This window comes from Schistocerca cancellata, unplaced genomic scaffold, assembly GCF_023864275.1.
Source record: "Schistocerca cancellata isolate TAMUIC-IGC-003103 unplaced genomic scaffold, iqSchCanc2.1 HiC_scaffold_1100, whole genome shotgun sequence".
Lineage (NCBI taxonomy): Eukaryota > Metazoa > Arthropoda > Insecta > Orthoptera > Acrididae > Schistocerca > Schistocerca cancellata.
The window spans coordinates 4,996,254-5,022,283 of NW_026047099.1; the positions used below are offsets into that span (position 1 = coordinate 4,996,254).

The 26,030-nt window shown below is 54.2% G+C and overlaps 25 non-coding genes and 1 pseudogene across 25 annotated transcripts; all 26 read right to left on the reverse strand.

The window, feature by feature from the left end:
• Window positions 1-340: 340 nt before the first annotated feature.
• Window positions 341-458, reverse strand: LOC126154964 (5S ribosomal RNA). The gene has a single exon (XR_007532488.1). It is a non-coding gene; the product is annotated as a 5S ribosomal RNA (ribosomal RNA).
• Window positions 459-1,285: 827 nt separating this feature from the next.
• LOC126155008 (5S ribosomal RNA) lies at window positions 1,286-1,404 on the reverse strand. The gene has a single exon (XR_007532529.1). It is a non-coding gene; the product is annotated as a 5S ribosomal RNA (ribosomal RNA).
• An 826-nt stretch (window positions 1,405-2,230) lies between these two features.
• LOC126155009 (5S ribosomal RNA) lies at window positions 2,231-2,349 on the reverse strand. The gene has a single exon (XR_007532530.1). It is a non-coding gene; the product is annotated as a 5S ribosomal RNA (ribosomal RNA).
• An 827-nt stretch (window positions 2,350-3,176) lies between these two features.
• LOC126155249 (5S ribosomal RNA) lies at window positions 3,177-3,295 on the reverse strand. The gene has a single exon (XR_007532754.1). It is a non-coding gene; the product is annotated as a 5S ribosomal RNA (ribosomal RNA).
• An 827-nt stretch (window positions 3,296-4,122) lies between these two features.
• On the reverse strand, window positions 4,123-4,241 carry LOC126155036 (5S ribosomal RNA). Its single transcript, XR_007532555.1, has one exon. It is a non-coding gene; the product is annotated as a 5S ribosomal RNA (ribosomal RNA).
• An 826-nt stretch (window positions 4,242-5,067) lies between these two features.
• LOC126155200 (5S ribosomal RNA) lies at window positions 5,068-5,186 on the reverse strand. Its single transcript, XR_007532708.1, has one exon. It is a non-coding gene; the product is annotated as a 5S ribosomal RNA (ribosomal RNA).
• Window positions 5,187-6,013: 827 nt separating this feature from the next.
• On the reverse strand, window positions 6,014-6,132 carry LOC126155037 (5S ribosomal RNA). Its single transcript, XR_007532556.1, has one exon. It is a non-coding gene; the product is annotated as a 5S ribosomal RNA (ribosomal RNA).
• An 827-nt stretch (window positions 6,133-6,959) lies between these two features.
• LOC126155303 (5S ribosomal RNA) lies at window positions 6,960-7,078 on the reverse strand. The gene has a single exon (XR_007532804.1). It is a non-coding gene; the product is annotated as a 5S ribosomal RNA (ribosomal RNA).
• Window positions 7,079-7,905: 827 nt separating this feature from the next.
• Window positions 7,906-8,024, reverse strand: LOC126155360 (5S ribosomal RNA). The gene has a single exon (XR_007532858.1). It is a non-coding gene; the product is annotated as a 5S ribosomal RNA (ribosomal RNA).
• Window positions 8,025-8,850: 826 nt separating this feature from the next.
• On the reverse strand, window positions 8,851-8,969 carry LOC126155306 (5S ribosomal RNA). Its single transcript, XR_007532806.1, has one exon. It is a non-coding gene; the product is annotated as a 5S ribosomal RNA (ribosomal RNA).
• An 827-nt stretch (window positions 8,970-9,796) lies between these two features.
• LOC126155038 (5S ribosomal RNA) lies at window positions 9,797-9,915 on the reverse strand. The gene has a single exon (XR_007532557.1). It is a non-coding gene; the product is annotated as a 5S ribosomal RNA (ribosomal RNA).
• Window positions 9,916-10,752: 837 nt separating this feature from the next.
• On the reverse strand, window positions 10,753-10,871 carry LOC126155015 (5S ribosomal RNA). The gene has a single exon (XR_007532535.1). It is a non-coding gene; the product is annotated as a 5S ribosomal RNA (ribosomal RNA).
• Window positions 10,872-11,696: 825 nt separating this feature from the next.
• LOC126155290 (5S ribosomal RNA) lies at window positions 11,697-11,815 on the reverse strand. Its single transcript, XR_007532791.1, has one exon. It is a non-coding gene; the product is annotated as a 5S ribosomal RNA (ribosomal RNA).
• Window positions 11,816-12,647: 832 nt separating this feature from the next.
• Window positions 12,648-12,766, reverse strand: LOC126155313 (5S ribosomal RNA). Its single transcript, XR_007532813.1, has one exon. It is a non-coding gene; the product is annotated as a 5S ribosomal RNA (ribosomal RNA).
• Window positions 12,767-13,593: 827 nt separating this feature from the next.
• LOC126155395 (5S ribosomal RNA) lies at window positions 13,594-13,712 on the reverse strand (annotated as a pseudogene).
• Window positions 13,713-14,539: 827 nt separating this feature from the next.
• Window positions 14,540-14,657, reverse strand: LOC126155131 (5S ribosomal RNA). Its single transcript, XR_007532643.1, has one exon. It is a non-coding gene; the product is annotated as a 5S ribosomal RNA (ribosomal RNA).
• Window positions 14,658-15,484: 827 nt separating this feature from the next.
• On the reverse strand, window positions 15,485-15,603 carry LOC126155189 (5S ribosomal RNA). Its single transcript, XR_007532698.1, has one exon. It is a non-coding gene; the product is annotated as a 5S ribosomal RNA (ribosomal RNA).
• An 827-nt stretch (window positions 15,604-16,430) lies between these two features.
• LOC126155132 (5S ribosomal RNA) lies at window positions 16,431-16,548 on the reverse strand. Its single transcript, XR_007532644.1, has one exon. It is a non-coding gene; the product is annotated as a 5S ribosomal RNA (ribosomal RNA).
• An 850-nt stretch (window positions 16,549-17,398) lies between these two features.
• On the reverse strand, window positions 17,399-17,517 carry LOC126154961 (5S ribosomal RNA). The gene has a single exon (XR_007532485.1). It is a non-coding gene; the product is annotated as a 5S ribosomal RNA (ribosomal RNA).
• An 832-nt stretch (window positions 17,518-18,349) lies between these two features.
• Window positions 18,350-18,468, reverse strand: LOC126155389 (5S ribosomal RNA). Its single transcript, XR_007532884.1, has one exon. It is a non-coding gene; the product is annotated as a 5S ribosomal RNA (ribosomal RNA).
• An 827-nt stretch (window positions 18,469-19,295) lies between these two features.
• On the reverse strand, window positions 19,296-19,413 carry LOC126155133 (5S ribosomal RNA). Its single transcript, XR_007532645.1, has one exon. It is a non-coding gene; the product is annotated as a 5S ribosomal RNA (ribosomal RNA).
• Window positions 19,414-20,241: 828 nt separating this feature from the next.
• LOC126155190 (5S ribosomal RNA) lies at window positions 20,242-20,360 on the reverse strand. The gene has a single exon (XR_007532699.1). It is a non-coding gene; the product is annotated as a 5S ribosomal RNA (ribosomal RNA).
• An 827-nt stretch (window positions 20,361-21,187) lies between these two features.
• LOC126155134 (5S ribosomal RNA) lies at window positions 21,188-21,305 on the reverse strand. Its single transcript, XR_007532646.1, has one exon. It is a non-coding gene; the product is annotated as a 5S ribosomal RNA (ribosomal RNA).
• Window positions 21,306-22,137: 832 nt separating this feature from the next.
• Window positions 22,138-22,256, reverse strand: LOC126155770 (5S ribosomal RNA). The gene has a single exon (XR_007533210.1). It is a non-coding gene; the product is annotated as a 5S ribosomal RNA (ribosomal RNA).
• Window positions 22,257-23,100: 844 nt separating this feature from the next.
• LOC126155072 (5S ribosomal RNA) lies at window positions 23,101-23,219 on the reverse strand. The gene has a single exon (XR_007532589.1). It is a non-coding gene; the product is annotated as a 5S ribosomal RNA (ribosomal RNA).
• An 827-nt stretch (window positions 23,220-24,046) lies between these two features.
• LOC126155821 (5S ribosomal RNA) lies at window positions 24,047-24,165 on the reverse strand. Its single transcript, XR_007533257.1, has one exon. It is a non-coding gene; the product is annotated as a 5S ribosomal RNA (ribosomal RNA).
• Window positions 24,166-26,030: the final 1,865 nt, after the last annotated feature.

The window sequence follows — 26,030 nt, forward strand, 5'->3', positions numbered from 1 at the left end:
GGGTCGTGGTCCATATGACAGCGCAATCACGACAAACGTCTGCGGGACGAGACGAGACGACTAAGGAATACATTCGTGGTTACAAATCAAATTTGGAACTCTACACTCCTACACAACAATAGGCGGTGACGTATTTCAGAAATCACCTGCCGATTCGTACTGTTTTGTCGTTTTCAAAGTCTTCTTGGCAAACTTGGTTAGCACATTCTCCCTCAAACTGAGTTAATTACTGCATTTTCGTACCATTACAGTAGTTTAAAAGGCTTAAGGAAGCATCTTTGTCACAACAGAAAGGTAGTTTGAAAATTGGGCTGGCGACATAAAAAAACAAAAGGAAGGGAGCCAACAGCACCCGGGTTTCCCAGGCGGTCACCCTCCAAGTACTTGCCGGGCCCGATGATGCTTAACTTCGGTGATCGGACGAGAACCGGTGTATTCATCATGGTATGGCCGTTGGCGCTCATCTAATGTAGGAGCACGGCAGAATTCGCGTTCGGCTTATCTCCCAACACACAAAATGTTAGTTTTCGGCCGCATTTGACGAAAGCGCTTCCTTCCGCAACCGCCAGTTCCTCGAGGACCGTGCGGGGAGGCGCGTCCGGCGTCCCAGCAGTGCGACGGCCGAATTGGCGGGCGCACCGCCGCGTGTGTGAGACGCACTGCTGCTCGTTGCACCCCCTGTCATTCGCTGGGCGCGTGCAGCCTTCGACACTAGCGGAGGACGCATCTTGTCCCTGGTGTTCAGCGGAGGGCCTGTGCGGGGTTTGGCAGTGTCGTGCTGGAGGGCGCCACTGGTAGCGATGTGGGCTTCCTCGCCTCGCCTCGCCTCGCCTCACACCAGGTGTCTGCGTAGTTTGCAGTGCATTCGCACCATTCCTATCCCTGTCCCTGTCCCCGTCCCGACTTGTCCCGACTTTGCTCGACTGCCGCTCGCTGCCGCTCGGGTCGTGGTCCATATGACAGCGCAAGCACGACAAACGTCTGCGGGACGAGACGAGACGACTAAGGAATACTTTCGTGGTTACAAATCAAATTTGGAACTCTACACTCCTACACAACAATAGGCGGTGACGTATTTCAGAAATCACCTGCCGATTCGTCCTGTTTTGTCGTTTTCAAAGTCTTCTTGGCAAACTTGGTTAGCACATTCTCCCTCAAACTGAGTTAATTACTGCATTTTCGTACCATTACAGTAGTTTAAAAGGCTTAAGGAAGCATCTTTGTCACAACAGAAAGGTAGTTTGAAAATTGGGCTGGCGACATAACAAAAAAACAAAAGGAAGGGAGCCAACAGCACCCGGGTTTCCCAGGCGGTCTCCCATCCAAGTACTAGCCGGGCACGATGATGCTTAACTTCGGTGATCGGACGAGAACCGGTGTATTCATCATGGTATGGCCGTTGGCGCTCATCTAATGTAGGAGCACGGCAGAATTCGCGTTCGGCTTTTCTCCCAACACACAAAATGTTAGTTTTCAGCCGCATTTGACGAAAGCGCTTCCTTCCGCAACCGCCAGTTCCTCGAGGACGGCGCGGGGAGGCGCGCCCGGCGTCCCAGCAGAGCGACGGCCGAATTGGCGGGCGCACCGCCGCGTGTGTGAGACGCACTGCTGCTCGTTGCACCCCCTGTCATTCGCTGGGCGCGTGCAGCCTTCGACACTAGCGGAGGACGCATCTTGTCCCTGGTGTTCAGCGGAGGGCCTGTGCGGGGTGTGGCAGTGTCGTGCTGGAGGGCGCCACTGGTAGCGATGTGGGCTTCCTCGCCTCGCCTCGCCACGCCTCTCACCAGGTGTCTCTGTAGTTTGCAGTGCATTCGCAACATTCCTATCCCTGTCCCTGCCCCGTCCCGACTTGTCCCGACTTTGCTCGACTGCCGCTCGCTGCCGCTCGGGTCGTGGTCCATATGACAGCGCAAGCACGACAAACGTCTGCGGGACGAGACGAGACGACTAAGGAATACATTCGTGGTTACAAATCAAATTTGGAACTCTACACTCCTACATAACAATAGGCGGTGACGTATTTCAGAAATCACCTGCCGATTCGTACTGTTTTGTCGTTTTCAAAGTCTTCTTGGCAAACTTGGTTAGCACATTCTCCCTCAAACTGAGTTAATTACTGCATTTTCGTACCATTACAGTAGTTTAAAAGGCTTAAGGAAGCATCTTTGTCACAACAGAAAGGTAGTTTGAAAATTGGGCTGGCGACATAACAAAAAAACAAAAGGAAGGGAGCCAACAGCACCCGGGTTTCCCAGGCGGTCTCCCATCCAAGTACTAGCCGGGCACGATGATGCTTAACTTCGGTGATCGGACGAGAACCGGTGTATTCATCATGGTATGGCCGTTGGCGCTCATCTAATGTAGGAGCACGGCAGAATTCGCGTTCGGCTTTTCTCCCAACACACAAAATGTTAGTTTTCGGCCGCATTTGACGAAAGCGCTTCCTTCCGCAACCGCCAGTTCCTCGAGGACGGCGCGGGGAGGCGCGCCCGGCGTCCCAGCGGAGCGACGGCCGAATTGGCGGGCGCACCGCCGCGTGTGTGAGACGCACTGCTGCTCGGTGCACCCCCTGTCATTCGCTGGGCGCGTGCAGCCTTCGACACTAGCGGAGGACGCATCTTGTCCCTGGTGTTCACCGGAGGGCCTGTGCGGGGTGTGGCAGTGTCGTGCTGGAGGGCGCCACTGGTAGCGATGTGGGCTTCCTTGCCTCGCCTCGCCACGCCTCACACCAGGTGTCTGCGTAGTTTGCAGTGCATTCGCACCATTCCTATCCCTTTCCCTGTCCCCGTCCCGACTTGTCCCGACTTTGCTCGACTGCCGCTCGCTGCCGCTCGGGTCGTGGTCCATATGACAGCGCAAGCACGACAAACGTCTGCGGGACGAGACGAGACGACTAAGGAATACATTCGTGGTTACAAATCAAATATGGAACTCTACACTCCTACATAACAATAGGCGGTGACGTATTTCAGAAATCACCTGCCGATTCGTACTGTTTTGTCGTTTTCAAAGTCTTCTTGGCAAACTTGGTTAGCACATTCTCCCTCAAACTGAGTTAATTACTGCATTTTCGTACCATTACAGTAGTTTAAAAGGCTTAAGGAAGCATCTTTGTCACAACAGGAAGGTAGTTTGAAAATTGGGCTGGCGACATAACAAAAAAACAAAAGGAAGGGAGCCAACAGCACCCGGGTTTCCCAGACGGTCACCCGTCCAAGTACTAGCCGGGTCCGATGATGCTTAACTTTGGTGATCGGACGAGAACCGGTGTATTCATCATGGTATGGCCGTTGGCGCTCATCTAATGTAGGAGCACGGCAGAATTTGCGTTCGGCTTTTCTCCCAACACACAATATGTTAGTTTTCGGCCGCATTTGACGAAAGCGCTTCCTTCCGCAACCGCCAGTTCCTCGAGGACGGCGCGGGGAGGCGCGCCCGGCGTCCCAGCAGAGCGACGGCCGAATTGGCGGGCGCACCGCCGCGTGTGTGAGACGCACTGCTGCTCGTTGCACCCCCAGTCATTCGCTGGGCGCGTGCAGCCTTCGACACTAGAGGATGACGCATCTTGTCCCTGGTGTTCAGCGGAGGGCCTGTGCGGGGTGTGGCAGTGTCGTGCTGGAGGGCGCCACTGGTAGCGATGTGGGCTTCCTTGCCTCGCCTCGCCACGCCTCACACCAGGTGTCTACGTAGTTTGCAGTGCATTCGCACCATTCCTATCCCTGTCCCTGTCCCCGTCCCGACTTGTCCCGACTTTGCTCGACTGCCGCTCGCTGCCGCTCGGGTCGTGGTCCATATGACAGCGCAAGCACGACAAACGTCTGCGGGACGAGACGAGACGACTAAGGAATACATTCGTGGTTACAAATCAAATTTGGAACTCTACACTCCTACATAACAATAGGCGGTGACGTATTTCAGAAATCACCTGCCGATTCGTACTGTTTTGTCGTTTTCAAAGTCTTCTTGGCAAACTTGGTTAGCACATTCTCCCTCAAACTGAGTTAATTACTGCATTTTCGTACCATTACAGTAGTTTAAAAGGCTTAAGGAAGCATCTTTGTCACAACAGAAAGGTAGTTTGAAAATTGGGCTGGCGACATAACAAAAAAACAAAAGGAAGGGAGCCAACAGCACCCGGGTTTCCCAGGCGGTCACCCGTCCAAGTACTAGCCGGGCCCGATGATGCTTAACTTCGGTGATCGGACGAGAACCGGTGTATTCATCATGGTATGGTCGTTGGCGCTCATCTAATGTAGGAGCACGGCAGAATTCGCGTTCGGCTTTTCTCCCAACACACAAAATGTTAGTTTTCGGCCGCATTTGACGAAAGCGCTTCCTTCCGCAACCGCCAGTTCCTCGAGGACGGCGCGGGGAGGCGCGCCCGGCGTCCCAGCAGAGCGACGGCCGAATTGGCGGGCGCACCGCCGCGTGTGTGAGACGCACTGCTGCTCGTTGCACCCCCTGTCATTCGCTGGGCGCGTGCAGCCTTCGACACTAGCGGAGGACGCATCTTGTCCCTGGTGTTCAGCGGAGGTCCTGTGCGGGGTGTGGCAGTGTCGTGCTGGAGGGCGCCACTGGTAGCAATGTGGGCTTCTTCGCCTCGCCTCGCCACGCCTCACACCAGGTGTCTGCGTAGTTTGCAGTGCATTCGCACCATTCCTATCCCTGTCCCTGCCCCGTCCCGACTTGTCCCGACTTTGCTCGACTGCCGCTCGCTGCCGCTCGGGTCGTGGTCCATATGACAGCGCAAGCACGACAAACGTCTGCGGGACGAGACGAGACGACTAAGGAATACATTCGTGGTTACAAATCAAATTTGGAACTCTACACTCCTACATAACAATTGGCGGTGACGTATTTCAGAAATCACCTGCCGATTCGTACTGTTTTGTCGTTTTCAAAGTCTTCTTGGCAAACTTGGTTAGCACATTCTCCCTCAAACTGAGTTAATTACTGCATTTTCGTACCATTACAGTAGTTTAAAAGGCTTATGGAAGCATCTTTGTCACAACAGAAAGGTAGTTTGAAAATTGGGCTGGCGACATAACAAAAAAACAAAAGGAAGGGAGCCAACAGCACCCGGGTTTCCCAGGCGGTCACCCATCCAAGTACTAGCCGGGCACGATTATGCTTAACTTCGGTGATCGGACGAGAACCGGTGTATTCATCATGGTATGGCCGTTGGCGCTCATCTAATGTAGGAGCACGGCAGAATTTGCGTTCGGCTTTTCTCCCAACACACAATATGTTAGTTTTCGGCCGCATTTGACGAAAGCGCTTCCTTCCGCAACCGCCAGTTCCTCGAGGACGGCGCGGGGAGGCGCGCCCGGCGTCCCAGCAGAGCGACGGCCGAATTGGCGGGCGCACCGCCGCGTGTGTGAGACGCACTGCTGCTCGTTGCACCCCCAGTCATTCGCTGGGCGCGTGCAGCCTTCGACACTAGAGGATGACGCATCTTGTCCCTGGTGTTCAGCGGAGGGCCTGTGCGGGGTGTGGCAGTGTCGTGCTGGAGGGCGCCACTGGTAGCGATGTGGGCTTCCTTGCCTCGCCTCGCCACGCCTCACACCAGGTGTCTACGTAGTTTGCAGTGCATTCGCACCATTCCTATCCCTGTCCCTGTCCCCGTCCCGACTTGTCCCGACTTTGCTCGACTGCCGCTCGCTGCCGCTCGGGTCGTGGTCCATATGACAGCGCAAGCACGACAAACGTCTGCGGGACGAGACGAGACGACTAAGGAATACATTCGTGGTTACAAATCAAATTTGGAACTCTACACTCCTACATAACAATAGGCGGTGACGTATTTCAGAAATCACCTGCCGATTCGTACTGTTTTGTCGTTTTCAAAGTCTTCTTGGCAAACTTGGTTAGCACATTCTCCCTCAAACTGAGTTAATTACTGCATTTTCGTACCATTACAGTAGTTTAAAAGGCTTAAGGAAGCATCTTTGTCACAACAGAAAGGTAGTTTGAAAATTGGGCTGGCGACATAACAAAAAAACAAAAGGAAGGGAGCCAACAGCACCCGGGTTTCCCAGGCGGTCACCCGTCCAAGTACTAGCCGGGCCCGATGATGCTTAACTTCGGTGATCGGACGAGAACCGGTGTATTCATCATGGTATGGTCGTTGGCGCTCATCTAATGTAGGAGCACGGCAGAATTCGCGTTCGGCTTTTCTCCCAACACACAAAATGTTAGTTTTCGGCCGCATTTGACGAAAGCGCTTCCTTCCGCAACCGCCAGTTCCTCGAGAACGGCGCGGGGAGGCGCGCCCGGCGTCCCAGCAGAGCGACGGCCGAATTGGCGGGCGCACCGCCGCGTGTGTGAGACGCACTGCTGCTCGTTGCACCCCCTGTCATTCGCTGGGCGCGTGCAGCCTTCGACACTAGCGGAGGACGCATCTTGTCCCTGGTGTTCAGCGGAGGGCCTGTGCGGGGTTTGGCAGTGTCGTGCTGGAGGGCGCCACTGGTAGCGATGTGGGCTTCCTCGCCTCGCCTCGCCTCGCCTCACACCAGGTGTCTGCGTAGTTTGCAGTGCATTCGCACCATTCCTATCCCTGTCCCTGTCGCCGTCCCGACTTGTCCCGACTTTGCTCGACTGCCGCTCGCTGCCGCTCGGGTCGTGGTCCATATGACAGCGCAAGCACGACAAACGTCTGCGGGACGAGACGAGACGACTAAGGAATACATTCGTGGTTACAAATCAAATTTGGAACTCTACACTCCTACACAACAATAGGCGGTGACGTATTTCAGAAATCACCTGCCGATTCGTACTGTTTTGTCGTTTTCAAAGTCTTCTTGGCAAACTTGGTTAGCACATTCTCCCTCAAACTGAGTTAATTACTGCATTTTCGTACCATTACAGTAGTTTAAAAGGCTTAAGGAAGCATCTTTGTCACAACAGAAAGGTAGTTTGAAAATTGGGCTGGCGACATAACAAAAAAACAAAAGGAAGGGAGCCAACAGCACCCGGGTTTCCCAGGCGGTCACCCGTCCAAGTACTAGCCGGGTCCGATGATGCTTAACTTTGGTGATCGGACGAGAACCGGTGTATTCATCATGGTATGGTCGTTGGCGCTCATCTAATGTAGGAGCACGGCAGAATTCGCGTTCGGCTTTTCTCCCAACACACAAAATGTTAGTTTTCGGCCGCATTTGACGAAAGCGCTTCCTTCCGCAACCGCCAGTTCCTCGAGGACGGCGCCGGGAGGCGCGCCCGGCGTCCCAGCAGAGCGACGGCCGAATTGGCGGGCGCACCGCCGCGTGTGTGAGACGCACTGCTGCTCGTTGCACCCCCTGTCATTCGCTGGGCGCGTGCAGCCTTCGACACTAGCGGAGGACGCATCTTGTCCCTGGTGTTCAGCGGAGGGCCTGTGCGGGGTTTGGCAGTGTCATGCTGGAGGGCGCCACTGGTAGCGATGTGGGCTTCCTCGCCTCGCCTCGCCTCGCCTCACACCAGGTGTCTGCGTAGTTTGCAGTGCATTCGCACCATTCCTATCCCTGTCCCTGTCCCCGTCCCGACTTGTCCCGACTTTGCTCGACTGCCGCTCGCTGCCGCTCGGGTCGTGGTCCATATGACAGCGCAAGCACGACAAACGTCTGCGGGACGAGACGAGACGACTAAGGAATACATACGTGGTTACAAATCAAATTTGGAACTCTACACTCCTACACAACAATAGGCGATGACGTATTTCAGAAATCACCTGCCGATTCGTACTGTTTTGTCGTTTTCAAAGTCTTCTTGGCAAACTTGGTTAGCACATTCTCCCTCAAACTGAGTTAATTACTGCATTTTCGTACCATTACAGTAGTTTAAAAGGCTTAAGGAAGCATCTTTGTCACAACAGGAAGGTAGTTTGAAAATTGGGCTGGCGACATAACAAAAAAACAAAAGGAAGGGAGCCAACAGCACCCGGGTTTCCCAGACGGTCACCCGTCCAAGTACTAGCCGGGTCCGATGATGCTTAGCTTTGGTGATCGGACGAGAACCGGTGTATTCATCATGGTATGGTCGTTGGCGCTCATCTAATGTAGGAGCACGGCAGAATTCGCGTTCGGCTTTTCTCCCAACACACAAAATGATAGTTGTCGGCCGCATTTGACGAAAGCGCTTCCTTCCGCAACCGCCAGTTCCTCGAGGACGGCGCGGGGAGGCGCGCCCGGCGTCCCAGCAGAGCGACGGCAGAATTGGCGGGCGCACCGCCGCGTGTGTGAGACGCACTGCTGCTCGTTGCACCCCCTGTCATTCGCTGGGCGCGTGCAGCCTTCGACACTAGCGGAGGACGCATCTTGTCCCTGGTGTTCAGCGGAGGGCCTGTGCGGGGTGTGGCAGTGTCGTGCTGGAGGGCGCCACTGGTAGCAATGTGGGCTTCTTCGCCTCGCCTCGCCACGCCTCACACCAGGTGTCTGCGTAGTTTGCAGTGCATTCGCACCATTCCTATCCCTGTCCCTGCCCCGTCCCGACTTGTCCCGACTTTGCTCGACTGCCGCTCGCTGCCGCTCGGGTCGTGGTCCATATGACAGCGCAAGCACGACAAACGTCTGCGGGACGAGACGAGACGACTAAGGAATATATTCGTGGTTACAAATCAAATTTGGAATTCTACACTCCTACACAACAATAGGCGGTGACGTATTTCAGAAATCACCTGCCGATTCGTACTGTTTTGTCGTTTTCAAAGTCTTCTTGGCAAACTTGGTTAGCACATTCTCCCTCAAACTGAGTTAAATACTGCATTTTCGTACCATTACAGTAGTTTAAAAGGCTTAAGGAAGCATCTTTGTCACAACAAAAAGGTAGTTTGAAAATTGGGCTGGCGACATAACAAAAAAACAAAAGGAAGGGAGCCAACAGCACCCGGGTTTCCCAGGCGGTCACCCGTCCAAGTACTAGCCGGGTCCGATGATGCTTAACTTTGGTGATCGGACGAGAACCGGTGTATTCATCATGGTATGGTCGTTGGCGCTCATCTAATGTAGGAGCACGGCAGAATTCGCGTTCGGCTTTTCTCCCAACACACAAAATGTTAGTTTTCGGCCGCATTTGACGAAAGCGCTTCCTTCCGCAACCGCCAGTTCCTCGAGGACGGCGCGGGGAGGCGCGCCCGGCGTCCCAGCAGAGCGACGGCCGAATTGGCGGGCGCACCGCCGCGTGTGTGAGACGCACTGCTGCTCGTTGCACCCCCTGTCATTCGCTGGGCGCGTGCAGCCTTCCACACTAGCGGAGGACGCATCTTGTCCCTGGTGTTCAGCGGAGGGCCTGTTCGGGGTGTGGCAGTGTCGTGCTGGAGGGCGCCACTGGTAGCAATGTGGGCTTCTTCGCCTCGCCTCGCCACGCCTCACACCAGGTGTCTGCGTAGTTTGCAGTGCATTCGCACCATTCCTATCCCTGTCCCTGTCCCCGTCCCGACTTGTCCCGACTTTGCTCGACTGCCGCTCGCTGCCGCTCGGGTCGTGGTCCATATGACAGCGCAAGCACGACAAACGTCTGCGGGACGAGACGAGACGACTAAGGAATACATTCGTGGTTACAAATCAAATTTGGAACTCTACACTCCTACATAACAATAGGCGGTGACGTATTTCAGAAATCACCTGCCGATTCGTACTGTTTTGTCGTTTTCAAAGTCTTCTTGGCAAACTTGGTTAGCACATTCTCCCTCAAACTGAGTTAATTACTGCATTTTCGTACCATTACAGTAGTTTAAAAGGCTTAAGGAAGCATCTTTGTCACAACAGGAAGGTAGTTTGAAAATTGGGCTGGCGACATAACAAAAAAACAAAAGGAAGGGAGCCAACAGCACCCGGGTTTCCCAGGCGGTCACCCGTCCAAGTACTAGCCGGGCCCGATGATGCTTAACTTCGGTGATCGGACGAGAACCGGTGTATTCATCATGGTATGGTCGTTGGCGCTCATCTAATGTAGGAGCACGGCAGAATTCGCGTTCGGCTTTTCTCCCAACACACAAAATGTTAGTTTTCGGCCGCATTTGACGAAAGCGCTTCCTTCCGCAACCGCCAGTTCCTCGAGGACGGCGCGGGGAGGCGCGCCCGGCGTCCCAGCAGAGCGACGGCCGAATTGGCGGGCGCACCGCCGCGTGTGTGAGACGCACTGCTGCTCGTTGCACCCCCTGTCATTCGCTGGGCGCGTGCAGCCTTCGACACTAGCGGAGGACGCATCTTGTCCCTGGTGTTCAGCGGAGGGCCTGTGCGGAGTTTGGCAGTGTCGTGCTGGAAGGCGCCACTGGTAGCGATGTGGGCTTCCTCGCCTCGCCTCGCCTCGCCTCGCCTCGCCTCACACCAGGTGTCTGCGTAGTTTGCAGTGCATTCGCGCCATTCCTATACCTGTCCCTGTCCCCGTCCCGACTTGTTCCGAGTTTGCTCGACTGCCGCTCGCTGCCGCTCGGGTCGTGGTCCATATGACAGCGCAAGCACGACAAACGTCTGCGTGACGAGACGAGACGACTAAGGAATACATTCGTGGTTACAAAAAAATTTTGGAACTCTACACTCCTACACAACAATAGGCGGTGACGTATTTCAGAAATCACCTGCCGATTCGTACTGTTTTGTCGTTTTCAAAGTCTTCTTGGCAAACTTGGTTAGCACATTCTCCCTCAAACTGAGTTAATTACTGCATTTTCGTACCATTACAGTAGTTTAAAAGGCTTAAGGAAGCATCTTTGTCACAACAGGAAGGTAGTTTGAAAATTGGGCTGGCGACATAACAAAAAAACAAAAGGAAGGGAGCCAACAGCACCCGGGTTTCCCAGGCGGTCACCCGTCCAAGTACTAGCCGGGCCCGATGATGCTTAACTTCGGTGATCGGACGAGAACCGGTGTATTCATAATGGTATGGCCGTTGGCGCTCATCTAATGTAGGAGCACGGCAGAATTCGCGTTCGGCTTTTCTCCCAACACACAAAATGTTAGTTTTCGGCCGCATTTGACGAAAGCGCTTCCTTCCGCAACCGCCAGTTCCTCGAGGACGGCGCGGGGAGGCGCGCCCGGCGTCCCAGCAGAGCGACGGCCGAATTGGCGGGCGCACCGCCGCGTGTGTGAGACGCACTGCTGCTCGTTGCACCCCCTGTCATTCGCTGGAAGCGTGCAGCCTTCGACACTAGCGGAGGACGCATCTTGTCCCTGGTGTTCAGCGGAGGGCCTGTGCGGGGTGTGGCAGTGTCGTGCCGGAGGGCGCCACTGGTAGCGATGTGGGCTTCGTCGCCTCGCCTCGCCTCGCATCACACCAGGTGTCTGCGTAGTTTGCAGTGCATTCGCACCATTCCTATCCCTGTCCCTGTCCCCGTCCCGACTTGTCCCGACTTTGCTCGACTGCCGCTCGCTGCCGCTCCGGTCGTGGTCCATATGACAGCGCAAGCACGACAAACGTCTGCGGGACGAGACGAGACGACTAAGGAATACATTCGTGGTTACAAATCAAATTTGGAACTCTACACTCCTACACAACAATAGGCGGTGACGTATTTCAGAAATCACCTGCCGATTCGTACTGTTTTGTCGTTTTCAAAGTCTTCTTGGCAAACTTGGTTAGCACATTCTCCCTCAAACTGAGTTAATTACTGCATTTTCGTACATTACAGTAGTTTAAAAGGCTTAAGGAAGCATCTTTGTCACAACAGGAAGGTAGTTGAAAATTGGGTTGGCGACATAACAAAAAAACAAAAGGAAGGGAGCCAACAGCACCCGGGTTTCCCAGGCGGTCACCCGTCCAAGTACTAGCCGGGCCCGATGATGCTCAACTTCGGTGATCGGACGAGAACCGGTGTATTCATAATGGTATGGCCGTTGGCACTCATCTAATGTAGGAGCACGGCAGAATTCGCGTTCGGCTTTTCTCCCAACACACAAAATGTTAGTTTTCGGCCGCATTTGACGAAAGCGCTTCCTTCCGCAACCGCCAGTTCCTCGAGGACGGCGCGGGGAGGCGCGCCCGGCGTCCCAGCAGAGCGACGGCCGAATTGGCGGGCGCACCGCCGCGTGTGTGAGACGCACTGCTGCTCGTTGCACCCCCTGTCATTCGCTGGGCGCGTGTAGCCTTCGACACTAGCGGAGGACGCATCTTGTCCCTGGTGTTCAGCGGAGGTCCTGTGCGGGGTGTGGCAGTGTCGTGCTGGAGGGCGCCACTGGTAGCGATGTGGGCTTCCTCGCCTCGCCTCGCCTCGCCTCGCCTCACACCAGGTGTCTGCGTAGTTTGCAGTGCATTCGCACCATTCCTATCCCTGTTTCTGTCCCCGTCCCGACTTGTCCCGACTTTGCTCGACTGCCGCTCGCTGCCGCTCGGGTCATGGTCCATATGACAGCGCAAGCACGACAAACGTCTGCGGGACGAGACGAGACGACTAAGGAATACATTCGTGGTTACAAATCAAATTTGGAACTCTACACTCCTACACAACAATAGGCGGTGACGTTTTTCTGAAATCACCTGCCGATTCGTACTGTTTTGTCGTTTTCAAAGTCTTCTTGGCAAACTTGGTTAGCACATTCTCCCTCAAACTGAGTTAATTACTGCATTTTCGTACCATTACAGTAGTTTAAAAGGTTTAAGGAAGCATCTTTGTCACAACAGAAAGGTAGTTTGAAAATTGGGCTGGCGACATAACAAAAAAACAAAAGGAAGGGAGCCAACAGCACCCGGGTTTAACAGGCGGTCACCCATCCAAGTACTAGCCGGGCCTGATGATGCTTAACTTCGGTGATCGGACGAGAACCGGTGTATTCATCATGGTATGGCCGTTGGCGCTCATCTAATGTAGGAGCACGGCAGAATTCGCGTTCGGCTTTTCTCCCAACACACAAAATGTTAGTTTTCGGCCGCATTTGACGAAAGCGCTTCCTTCCGCAACCGCCAGTTCCTCGAGGACGGCGCGGGGAGGCGCGCCCGGCGTCCCAGCAGTGCGACGGCCGAATTGGCGGGCGCACCGCCGCGTGTGTGAGACGCACTGCTGCTCGTTGCACCCCCTGTCATTCGCTGGGCGCGTGCAGCCTTCGACACTAGCGGAGGACGCATCTTGTCCCTGGTGTTCAGCGGAGGGCCTGTGCGGGGTGTGGCAGTGTCGTGCTGGAGGGCGCCACTGGTAGCGATGTGGGCTTCGTCGCCTCGCCTCGCCTCGCATCACACCAGGTGTCTGCGTAGTTTCCAGTGCATTCGCACCATTCCTATCCCTGTCCCTGTCCCCGTCCCGACTTGTCCCGACTTTGCTCGACTGCCGCTCGCTGCCGCTCGGGTCGTGGTCCATATGACAGCGCAAGCACGACAAACGTCTGCGGGACGAGACGAGACGACTAAGGAATACTTTCGTGGTTACAAATCAAATTTGGAACTCTACACTCCTACACAACAATAGGCGGTGACGTATTTCAGAAATCACCTGCTGATTCGTACTGTTTTGTCGTTTTCAAAGTCTTCTTGGCAAACTTGGTTAGCACATTCTCCCTCAAACTGAGTTAATTACTGCATTTTCGTACCATTACAGTAGTTTAAAAGGCTTAAGGAAGCATCTTTGTCACAACAGGAAGGTAGTTTGAAAAATGGGCTGGCGACATAACAAAAAAACAAAAGGAAGGGAGCCAACAGCACCCGGGTTTCCCAGACGGTCACCCATCCAAGTACTAGCCGCGCACGATGATGCTTAACTTCGGTGATCGGGCGAGAAACGGTGTATTCATCATGTTATGGCCGTTGGCGCTCATCTAACGTAGGAGCACGGCAGAATTCGCGTTCGGCTTTTCTCCCAACACACAAAATGTTAGTTTTCGGCCGCATTTGACGAAAGCGCTTCCTTCCGCAACCGCCAGTTCCTCGAGGACGGCGCGGGGAGGCGCGCCCGGCGTCCCAGCAGAGCGACGGCCGAATTGGCGGGCGCACCGCCGCGTGTGTGAGACGCACTGCTGCTCGTTGCACCCCCTGTCATTCGCTGGGCGCGTGCAGCCTTCGACACTAGCGGAGGACGCATCTTGTCCCTGGTGTTCAGCGGAGGGCCTGTGCGGGGTGTGGCAGTGTCGTGCTGGAGGGCGCCACTGGTAGCGATGTGGGCTTCCTCGCCTCGCCTCGCCTAGCCTCACACCAGGTGTCTGCGTAGTTTGCAGTGCATTCGCACCATTCCTATCCCTGTCCCTGTCCCCGTCCCGACTTGTCCCGACTTTGCTCGACTGCCGCTCGCTGCCGCTCGGGTCGTGGTCCATATGACAGCGCAAGCACGACAAACGTCTGCGGGACGAGACGAGACGACTAAGGAATACTTTCGTGGTTACAAATCAAATTTGGAACTCTACACTCCTACACAACAATAGGCGGTGACGTATTTCAGAAATCACCTGCCGATTCGTACTGTTTTGTCGTTTTCAAAGTCTTCTTGGCAAACTTGGTTAGCACATTCTCCCTCAAACTGAGTTAATTACTGCATTTTCGTACCATTACAGTAGTTTAAAAGGCTTAAGGAAGCATCTTTGTCACAACAGAAAGGTAGTTTGAAAATTGGGCTGGCGACTTAACAAAAAAACAAAAGGAAGGGAGCCAACAGCACCCGGGTTTCCCAGGCGGCACCCATCCAAGTACTAGCCGGGCCCGATGATGCTTAACTTCGGTGATCGGACGAGAACCGGTGTATTCATCATGGTATGGCCGTTGGCGCTCATCTAATGTAGGAGCACGGCAGAATTCGCGTTCGGCTTTTCTCCCAACACACAAAATGTTAGTTTTCAGCAGCATTTGACGAAAGCGCTTCCTTCCGCAACCGCCAGTTCCTCGAGGACGGCGCGGGGAGGCGCGCCCGGCGTCCCAGCAGAGCGACGGCCGAATTGGCGGGCGCACCGCCGCGTGTGTGAGACGCACTGCTGCTCGTTGCACCCCCTGTCATTCGCTGGGCGCGTGCAGCCTTCGACACTAGCGGAGGACGCATCTGGTCCCTGGTGTTCAGCGGAGGGCCTGTGCGGGGTGTGGCAGTGTCGTGCTGGAGGGCGCCACTGGTAGCGATGTGGGCTTCCTCGCCTCGCCTCGCCACGCCTCACACCAGGTGTCTGCGTAGTTTGCAGTGCATTCGCACCATTCCTATCCCTGTCCCTGTCCCCGTCCCGACTTGACCCGACTTTGCTCGACTGCCGCTCGCTGCCGCTCGGGTCGTGGTCCATATGACAGCGCAAGCACGACAAACGTCTGCGGGACGAGACGAGACGACTAAGGAATACATTCGTCGTTACAAATCAAATTTGGAACTCTACACTCCTACACAACAATAGGCGGTGACGTATTTCAGAAATCACCTGCCGATTCGTACTGTTTTGTCGTTTTCAAAGTCTTCTTGGCAAACTTGGTTAGCACATTCTCCCTCAAACTGAGTTAATTACTGCATTTTCGTACCATTACAGTAGTTTAAAAGGCTTAAGGAAGCATCTTTGTCACAACAGGAAGGTAGTTTGAAAATTGGGCTGGCGACATAACAAAAAAACAAAAGGAAGGGAGCCAACAGCACCCGGGTTTCCCAGGCGGTCACCCGTCCAAGTACTAGCCGGGCACGATGATGCTTAACTTCGGTGATCGGACGAGAACCGGTGTATTCATCATGGTATGGCCGTTGGCGCTCATCTAATGTAGGAGCACGGCAGAATTCGCGTTCGGCTTTTCTCCCAACACACAAAATGTTAGTTTTCGGCCGCATTTGACGAAAGCGCTTCCTTCCGCAACCGCCAGTTCCTCGAGGACGGCGCGGGGAGGCGCGCCCGGCGTCCCAGCAGAACGACGGCCGAATTGGCGGGCGCACCGCCGCGTGTGTGAGACGCACTGCTGCTCGTTGCACCCCCTGTCATTCGCTGGGCGCGTGCAGCCTTCGACACTAACGGAGGACGCATCTTGTCCCTGGTGTTCAGCGGAGGTCCTGTGCGGGGTGCGGCAGTGTCGTGCTGGAGGGCGCCACTGGTAGCGATGTGGGCTTCCTCGCCTCGCCTCGCCTAGCCTCACACCAGGTGTCTGCGTAGTTTGCAGTGCATTCGCACCATTCCTATACCTGTCCCTGTCCCCGTCCCGACTTGTCCCGACTTTGCTCGACTGCCGCTCGCTGCCGCTCGGGTCGTGGTCCATATGACAGCGCAAGCACGACAAACGTCTGCGGGACGAGACGAGACGACTAAGGAATACTTTCGTGGTTACAAATCAAATTTGGAACTCTACACTCCTACACAACAATAGGCGGTGACGTATTTCAGAAATCACCTGCCGATTCGTACTGTTTTGTCGTTTTCAAAGTCTTCTTGGCAAACTTGGTTAGCACATTCTCCCTCAAACTGAGTTAATTACTGCATTTTCGTACCATTACAGTAGTTTAAAAGGCTTAAGGAAGCATCTTTGTCACAACAGAAAGGTAGTTTGAAAATTGGGCTGGCGACTTAACAAAAAAACAAAAGGAAGGGAGCCAACAGCACCCGGGTTTCCCAGGCGGCACCCATCCAAGTACTAGCCGGGCCCGATGATGCTTAACTTCGGTGATCGGACGAGAACCGGTGTATTCATCATGGTATGGCCGTTGGCGCTCATCTAATGTAGGAGCACGGCAGAATTCGCGTTCGGCTTTTCTCCCAACACACAAAATGTTAGTTTTCGGCCGCATTTGACGAAAGCGCTTCCTTCCGCAACCGCCAGTTCCTCGAGGACGGCGCGGGGAGGCGCGCCCGGCGTCCCAGCAGAGCGACGGCCGAATTGGCGGGCGCACCGCCGCGTGTGTGAGACGCACTGCTGCTCGTTGCACCCCCTGTCATTCGCTGGGCGCGTGCAGCCTTCGACACTAGCGGAGGACGCATCTTGTCCCTGGTGTTCAGCGGAGGTCCTGTGCGGGGTGTGGCAGTGTCGTGCTGGAGGGCGCCACTGGTAGCGATGTGGGCTTCCTCGCCTCGCCTCGCCTCGCCTCGCCTCACACCAGGTGTCTGCGTAGTTTGCAGTGCATTCGCACCATTCCTATCCCTATCCCTGTCCCCGTCCCGACTTGTCCCGACTTTGCTCGACTACCGCTCGCTGCCGCTCGGGTCGTGGTCCATATGACAGCGCAAGCACGACAAACGTCTGCGGGACGAGACGAGACGAGACGAGACGAGACGACTAAGGAATAAATTCGTGGTTACAAATCAAATTTGGAGCTCTACACTCCTACACAACAATAGGCGGTGACGTATTTCAGAAATCACCTGCCGATTCGTACTGTTTTGTCGTTTTCAAAGTCTTCTTGGCAAACTTGGTTAGCATATTCTCCCTCAAACTGAGTTAATTACTGCATTTTCGTACCATTACAGTATTTTAAAAGGCTTAAGGAAGCATCTTTGTCACAACAGAAAGGTCGTTTGAAAATTGGGCTGGCGACATAACAAAAAAAAAAAAACAGGAAGGGAGCCAACAGCACCCGGGTTTCCCAGGCGGTCACCCATCCAAATACAAGCCGGGCCCGATGATGCTTAACTTCGGTGATCGGACGAGAACCGGTGTATTCATCATGGTATGGCCGTTGGCGCTCATCTAATGTAGGAGCACGGCAGAATTCGCGTTCGGCTTTTCTCCCAAAACACAAAATGTTAGTTTTCGGCCGCATTTGACGAAAGCGCTTCCTTCCGCAACCGCCAGTTCCTCGAGGACGGCGCGGGGAGGCGCGCCCGGCGTCCCAGCAGAGCGACGGCCGAATTGGCGGGCGCACCGCCGCGTGTGTGAGACGCACTGCTGCTCGTTGCACCCCCTGTCATTCGCTGGGCGCGTGTAGCCTTCGACACTAGCGGAGGACGCATCTTGTCCCTGGTGTTCAGCGGAGGTCCTGTGCGGGGTGTGGCAGTGTCGTGCTGGAGGGCGCCACTGGTAGCGATGTGGGCTTCCTCGCCTCGCCTCGCCTCGCCTCGCCTCACACCAGGTGTCTGCGTAGTTTGCAGTGCATTCGCACCATTCCTATCCCTGTTTCTGTCCCCGTCCCGACTTGTCCCGACTTTGCTCGACTGCCGCTCGCTGCCGCTCGGGTCATGGTCCATATGACAGCGCAAGCACGACAAACGTCTGCGGGACGAGACGAGACGACTAAGGAATACATTCGTGGTTACAAATCAAATTTGGAACTCTACACTCCTACACAACAATAGGCGGTGACGTTTTTCTGAAATCACCTGCCGATTCGTACTGTTTTGTCGTTTTCAAAGTCTTCTTGGCAAACTTGGTTAGCACATTCTCCCTCAAACTGAGTTAATTACTGCATTTTCGTACCATTACAGTAGTTTAAAAGGTTTAAGGAAGCATCTTTGTCACAACAGAAAGGTAGTTTGAAAATTGGGCTGGCGACATAACAAAAAAACAAAAGGAAGGGAGCCAACAGCACCCGGGTTTCCCAGGCGGTCACCCATCCAAGTACTAGCCGCGCACGATGATGCTTAACTTCGGTGATCGGGCGAGAAACGGTGTATTCATCATGTTATGGCCGTTGGCGCTCATCTAACGTAGGAGCACGACAGAATTCGCGTTCGGCTTTTCTCCCAACACACAAAATGTTAGTTTTCGGCCGCATTTGACGAAAGCGCTTCCTTCCGCAACCACCAGTTCCTCGAGGACGGCGCGGGGAGGCGCGCCCGGCGTCCCAGCAGAGCGACGGCCGAATTGGCGGGCGCACCGCCGCGTGTGTGAGACGCACTGCTGCTCGTTGCACCCCCTGTCATTCGCTGGGCGCGTGCAGCCTTCGACACTAGCGGAGAACGCATCTTGTCCCTGGTGTTCAGCGGAGGGCCTGTGCGGGGTGTGGCAGTGTCGTGCTGGATGGCGCCACTGGTAGCGATGTGGGCTTCCTCGCCTCGCCTCGCCTAGCCTCACACCAGGTGTCTGCGTAGTTTGCAGTGCATTCGCACCATTCCTATCCCTGTCCCTGTCCCCGTCACGACTTGTCCCGACTTTGCTCGACTGCCGCTCGCTGCCGCTCGGGTCGTGGTCCATATGACAGCGCAAGCACGACAAAAGTCTGCGGGACGAGACGAGACGACTAAGGAATACTTTCGTGGTTACAAATCAAATTTGGAACTCTACACTCCTACACAACAATAGGCGGTGACGTATTTCAGAAATCACCTGCCGATTCGTACTGTTTTGTCGTTTTCAAAGTCTTCTTGGCAAACTTGGTTAGCACATTCTCCCTCAAACTGAGTTAATTACTGCATTTTCGTACCATTACAGTAGTTTAAAAGGCTTAAGGAAGCATCTTTGTCACAACAGAAAGGTAGTTTGAAAATTGGGCTGGCGACTTAACAAAAAAACAAAAGGAAGGGAGCCAACAGCACCCGGGTTTCCCAGGCGGCACCCATCCAAGTACTAGCCGGGCCCGATGATGCTTAACTTCGGTGATCGGACGAGAACCGGTGTATTCATCATGGTATGGCCGTTGGCGATCATCTAATGTAGGAGCACGGCAGAATTCGCGTTCGGCTTTTCTCCCAACACACAAAATGTTAGTTTTCAGCCGCATTTGACGAAAGCGCTTCCTTCCGCAACCGCCAGTTCCTCGAGGACGGCGCGGGGAGGCGCGCCCGGCGTCCCAGCAGAGCGACGGCCGAATTGGCGGGCGCACCGCCGCGTGTGTGAGACGCACTGCTGCTCGTTGCACCCCCTGTCATTCGCTGGGCGCGTGCAGCCTTCGACACTAGCGGAGGACGCATCTGGTCCCTGGTGTTCAGCGGAGGGCCTGTGCGGGGTGTGGCAGTGTCGTGCTGGAGGGCGCCACTGGTAGCGATGTGGGCTTCCTCGCCTCGCCTCGCCACGCCTCACACCAGGTGTCTGCGTAGTTTGCAGTGCATTCGCACCATTCCTATCCCTGTCCCTGTCCCCGTCCCGACTTGACCCGACTTTGCTCGACTGCCGCTCGCTGCCGCTCGGGTCGTGGTCCATATGACAGCGCAAGCACGACAAACGTCTGCGGGACGAGACGAGACGACTAAGGAATACATTCGTGGTTACAAATCAAAATTGGAACTCTACACTCCTACACAACAATAGGCGGTGACGTATTTCAGAAATCACCTGCCGATTCGTACTGTTTTGTCGTTTTCAAAGTCTTCTTGGCAAACTTGGTTAGCACATTCTCCCTCAAACTGAGTTAATTACTGCATTTTCGTACCATTACAGTAGTTTAAAAGGCTTAAGGAAGCATCTTTGTCACAACAGGAAGGTAGTTTGAAAATTGGGCTGGCGACATAACAAAAAAAACAAAAGGAAGGGAGCCAACAGCACCCGGGTTTCCCAGGCGGTCACCCGTCCAAGTACTAGCCGGGCACGATGATGCTTAACTTCGGTGATCGGACGAGAACCGGTGTATTCATCATGGTATGGCCGTTGGCGCTCATCTAATGTAGGAGCACGGCAGAATTCGCGTTCGGCTTTTCTCCCAACACACAAAATGTTAGTTTTCGGCCGCATTTGACGAAAGCGCTTCCTTCCGCAACCGCCAGTTCCTCGAGGACGGCGCGGGGAGGCGCGCCCGGCGTCCCAGCAGAGCGACGGCCGAATTGGCGGGCGCACCGCCGCGTGTGTGAGACGCACTGCTGCTCGTTGCACCCCCTGTCATTCGCTGGGCGCGTGCAGCCTTCGACACTAACGGAGGACGCATCTTGTCAATGGTGTTCAGCGGAGGTCCTGTGCGGGGTGTGGCAGTGTCGTGCTGGAGGGCGCCACTGGTAGCGATGTGGGCTTCCTCGCCTCGCCTCGCCTAGCCTCACACCAGGTGTCTGCGTAGTTTGCAGTGCATTCGCACCATTCCTATACCTGTCCCTGTCCCCGTCCCGACTTGTCCCGACTTTGCTCGACTGCCGCTCGCTGCCGCTCGGGTCGTGGTCCATATGACAGCGCAAGCACGACAAACGTCTGCGGGACGAGACGAGACGACTAAGGAATACTTTCGTGGTTACAAATCAAATTTGGAACTCTACACTCCTACACAACAATAGGCGGTGACGTATTTCAGAAATCACCTGCCGATTCGTACTGTTTTGTCGTTTTCAAAGTCTTCTTGGCAAACTTGGTTAGCACATTCTCCCTCAAACTGAGTGAATTACTGCATTTTCGTACCATTACAGTAGTTTAAAAGGCTTAAGGAAGCATCTTTGTCACAACAGAAAGGTAGTTTGAAAATTGGGCTGGCGACTTAACAAAAAAACAAAAGGAAGGGAGCCAACAGCACCCGGGTTTCCCAGGCGGCACCCATCCAAGTACTAGCCGGGCCCGATGATGCTTAACTTCGGTGATCGGACGAGAACCGGTGTATTCATCATGGTATGGCCGTTGGCGCTCATCTAATGTAGGAGCACGGCAGAATTCGCGTTCGGCTTTTCTCCCAACACACAAAATGTTAGTTTTCGGCCGCATTTGACGAAAGCGCTTCCTTCCGCAACCGCCAGTTCCTCGAGGACGGCGCGGGGAGGCGCGCCCGGCGTCCCAGCAGAGCGACGGCCGAATTGGCGGGCGCACCGCCGCGTGTGTGAGACGCACTGCTGCTCGTTGCACCCCCTGTCATTCGCTGGGCGCGTGCAGCCTTCGACACTAGCGGAGGACGCATCTTGTCCCTGGTGTTCAGCGGAGGTCCTGTGCGGGGTGTGGCAGTGTCGTGCTGGAGGGCGCCACTGGTAGCGATGTGGGCTTCCTCGCCTCGCCTCGCCTCGCCTCGCCTCACACCAGGTGTCTGCGTAGTTTGCAGTGCATTCGCACCATTCCTATCCCTGTCCCTGTCCCCGTCCCGACTTGTCCCGACTTTGCTCGACTGCCGCTCGCTGCCGCTCGGGTCGTGGTCCATATGACAGCGCAAGTACGACAAACGTCTGCGGGACGAGACGAGACGACTAAGGAATACATTCGTGGTTACAAATCAAATTTGGAACTCTACACTCCTACACAACAATAGGCGGTGACGTATTTCAGAAATCACCTGCCGATTCGTACTGTTTTGTCGTTTTCAAAGTCTTCTTGGCAAACTTGGTTAGCACATTCTCCCTCAAACTGAGTTAATTACTGCATTTTCGCACCATTACAGTAGTTTAAAAGGCTTAAGGAAGCATCTTTGTCACAACAGAAAGGTAGTTTGAAAATTGGGCTGGCGACATAACAAAAAAAAAAAAAACAGGGAGCCAACAGCACCCGGGTTTCCCAGGCGGTCACCCATCCAAGTACTAGCCGGGCCCGATGATGTTTAACTTCGGTGATCGGACGAGAACCGGTGTATTCATCATGGTATGGCCGTTGGCGCTCATCTAATGTAGGAGCACGGCAGAATTCGCGTTCGGCTTTTCTCCCAACACACAAAATGTTAGTTTTCGGCCGCATTTGACGAAAGCGCTTCCTTCCGCAACCGCCAGTTCCTCGAGGACGGCGAGGGGAGGCGCGCCCGGCGTCCCAGCAGAGTGACGGTCGAATTGGCGGGCGCACCGCCGCGTGTGTGAGACGCACTGCTGCTCGTTGCACCCCCTGTTATTCGCTGGGCGCGTGCAGCCTTCGACACTAGCGGAGGACGCATCTTGTCCCTGGTGTTCAGCGGAGGGCCTGTGCGGGGTGTGGCAGTGTCGTGCTGGAGGGCCCACTGGTAGCGATGTGGGCTTCCTCGCCTCGCCTCGCCTCGCCTCACACCAGGTGTCTGCGTAGTTTGCAGTGCATTCGCACCATTCCTATCCCTGTCCCTGTCCCCGTCCCGACTTGTCCCGACTTTGCTCGACTACCGCTCGCTGCCGCTCGGGTCGTGGTCCATATGACAGCGCAAGCACGACAAACGTCTGCGGGACGAGACGAGACGAGACGAGACGAGACGACTAAGGAATAAATTCGTGGTTACAAATCAAATTTGGAGCTCTACACTCCTACACAACAATAGGCGGTGACGTATTTCAGAAATCACCTGCCGATTCGTACTGTTTTGTCGTTTTCAAAGTCTTCTTGGCAAACTTGGTTAGCATATTCTCCCTCAAACTGAGTTAATTACTGCATTTTCGTACCATTACAGTATTTTAAAAGGCTTAAGGAAGCATCTTTGTCACAACAGAAAGGTCGTTTGAAAATTGGGCTGGCGACATAACAAAAAAAAAAAAACAGGAAGGGAGCCAACAGCACCCGGGTTTCCCAGGCGGTCACCCATCCAAGTACAAGCCGTGCCCGATGATGCTTAACTTCGGTGATCGGACGAGAACCGGTGTATTCATCATGGTATGGCCGTTGGCGCTCATCTAATGTAGGAGCACGGCAGAATTCGCGTTCGGCTTTTCTCCCAACACACAAAATGTTAGTTTTCGGCCGCATTTGACGAAAGCGCTTCCTTCCGCAACCGCCAGTTCCTCGAGGACGGCGCGGGGAGGCGCGCCCGGCGTCCAAGCAGAGTGACGGCCGAATTGGCGGGCGCACCGCCGCGTGTGTGAGACGCACTGCAGCTCGTTGCACCCCCTGTCATTCGCTGGGCGCGTGCAGCCTTCGACACTAACGGAGGAAGCATCTTGTCCCTGGTGTTCAGCGGAGGGCCTGTGCGGGGTGTGGCAGTGTCGTGCTGGAGGGCCCACTGGTAGCGATGTGGGCTTCCTCGCCTCGCCTCGCCTCGCCTCACACCAGGTGTCTGCGTAGTTTGCAGTGCATTCGCACCATTCCTATCCGTGTCCCTGTCCCCGTCCCGACCTGTCCCGACTTTGCTCGACTGCCGCTCGCTGCCGCTCGGGTCGTGGTCCATATGACAGCGCAAGCACGACAAACGTCTGCGGGACGAGACGAGACGAGACGACTAAGGAATAAATTCGTGGTTGCAAATCAAATTTGGAACTCTACACTCCTACACAACAATAGGCGGTGACGTATTTCAGAAATCACCTGCCGATTCGTACTGTTTTGTCGTTTTCAAAGTCTTCTTGGCAAACTTGGTTAGCACATTCTCCCTCAAACTGAGTTAATTACTGCATTTTCGCACCATTACAGTAGTTTAAAAGGCTTAAGGAAGTATCTTTGTCACAACAGAAAGGTAGTTGAAAATTAGGCTGGCGACATAACAAAAAAAAAAACAGGGAGCCAACAGCACCCGGGTTTCCCAGGCGGACACCCATCCAAGTACTAGCCGGGCCCGATGATGCTTAACTTCGGTGATCGGACGAGAACCGGTGTATTCATCATGGTATGGCCGTTGGCGCTCATCTAATGTAGGAGCACGGCAGAATTGGAGTTCGGCTTTTCTCCCAACACACAAAATGTTAGTTTTCGGCCGCATTTGACGAAAGCGCTTCCTTCCGCAACCGCCAGTTCCTCGAGGACGGCGCGGGGAGGCGCGCCCGGCGTCCCAGCAGAGTGACGGCCGAATTGGCGGGTGCACCGCCGCGTGTGTGAGACACACTGCTGCTCGTTGCACCCCCTGTCATTCGCTGGGCGCGTGCAGCCTTCGACACTAGCGGAGGACGCATCTTGTCCCTGGTGTTCAGCGGAGGGCATGTGCGGGGTGTGGCAGTGTCGTGCTGGAGGGCCCACTGGTAGCGATGTGGGCTTCCTCGCCTCGCCTCGCCTCGCCTCACACCAGGTGTCTGCGTAGTTTGCAGTGCATTCGCACCATTCCTATCCGTGTCCCTGTCCCCGTCCCGACCTGTCCCGACTTTGCTCGACTGCCGCTCGCTGCCGCTCGGGTCGTGGTCCATATGACAGCGCAAGCACGACAAACGTCTGCGGGACGAGACGAGACGACTAAGGAATACATTCGTGGTTACAAATCAAATTTGGAACTCTACACTCCTACACAACAATAGGCGGTGACGTATTTCAGAAATCACCTGCCGATTCGTACTGTTTTGTCGTTTTCAAAGTCTTCTTGGCAAACTTGGTTAGCACATTCTCCCTCAAACTGAGTTAATTACTGCATTTTCGCAACATTACAGTAGTTTAAAAGGCTTAATGAAGCATCTTTGTCACAACAGAAAGGTAGTTTGAAAATTGGGCTGGCGACATAACAAAAAAAAAAAAAAAACAGGAAGGGAGCCAACAGCACCTTAATTTTTTTTTTTTTTTTTTTTTTTTTTTTTTTTACGGGCCTCCCATCTCCCCTTATAGCCCGGCCGTGTCGCTCTCCACAAAATGCCTTCTATTGGCGAGCTTCATGAGCTATAAAGGTGCTGTTGACTCCATGTCCCACGACGAACGGACGAAAAAATCAGTATCCCCCGTTGGTGTCCTTAAAACGGTCGACGTCCGTCGGGAAAAAGCGGCAAGAGCAGAAAAATCCATAAGCCAGCAATCTTCTGCATGGATACAATGACTCCGCCAGGGAAACAAAATCCAGTAGAAAAAAACCACGTCCTTAGTGTCACTATTACCGGGAAAGTTCCACACCAGTAAAACTGAGGGGTAAAGTCCATCAGGTGGACAAGTGAAACGAAAAGGAAAAAAAACAAAAAAATGAAAGTCACTGCGTGGTAACACTAGTGAAAAATTAAAAATATCACTGCCGCCACATGGGAGACCTACAGGAGAAAACCAGTGCTCTTAAATAAGAGTGCCGATGTCCACAGCATAAAAATCAGAAACAAGAAAAAGGTAAACTGTACCGGAAATAAAAAAATACACAAATAAGAAAAAAAGAGTTCCTCCGAGTACACGTATTTCCATAAACGTTCGTTCCTTGAAAAACACAGCTTGAGCGGTCAAAATAGAATAGTATACCAAATCGTCATAAACATGTTAAGCATCCACCGACATCCAGGAAAAGGCATGAGCAAGTGCAACCTTCAAAAAATTTGAAAAGTAGCACGATAGCCAGGCAAAGCTTCAGTTTGTTCATGCTGAGTCCATAAATAGGTGAGAAAGTCCAATTCAGTAGTTAGTTTCAGGTTAAACATCGCAAAAACGGTATGACCCAGGAGCCACACCGTAGCATTCTTCTTAGTATTCGGGTAGGCGACGCATTGAGGAATTAAAGCATCGGTCGGCAAGACTGAACGCGTATCCACTCGATTGATGAGGCGAATCATATCTCTGGCGGCATCCCAAACACTGCAAAAATGTCCACACAC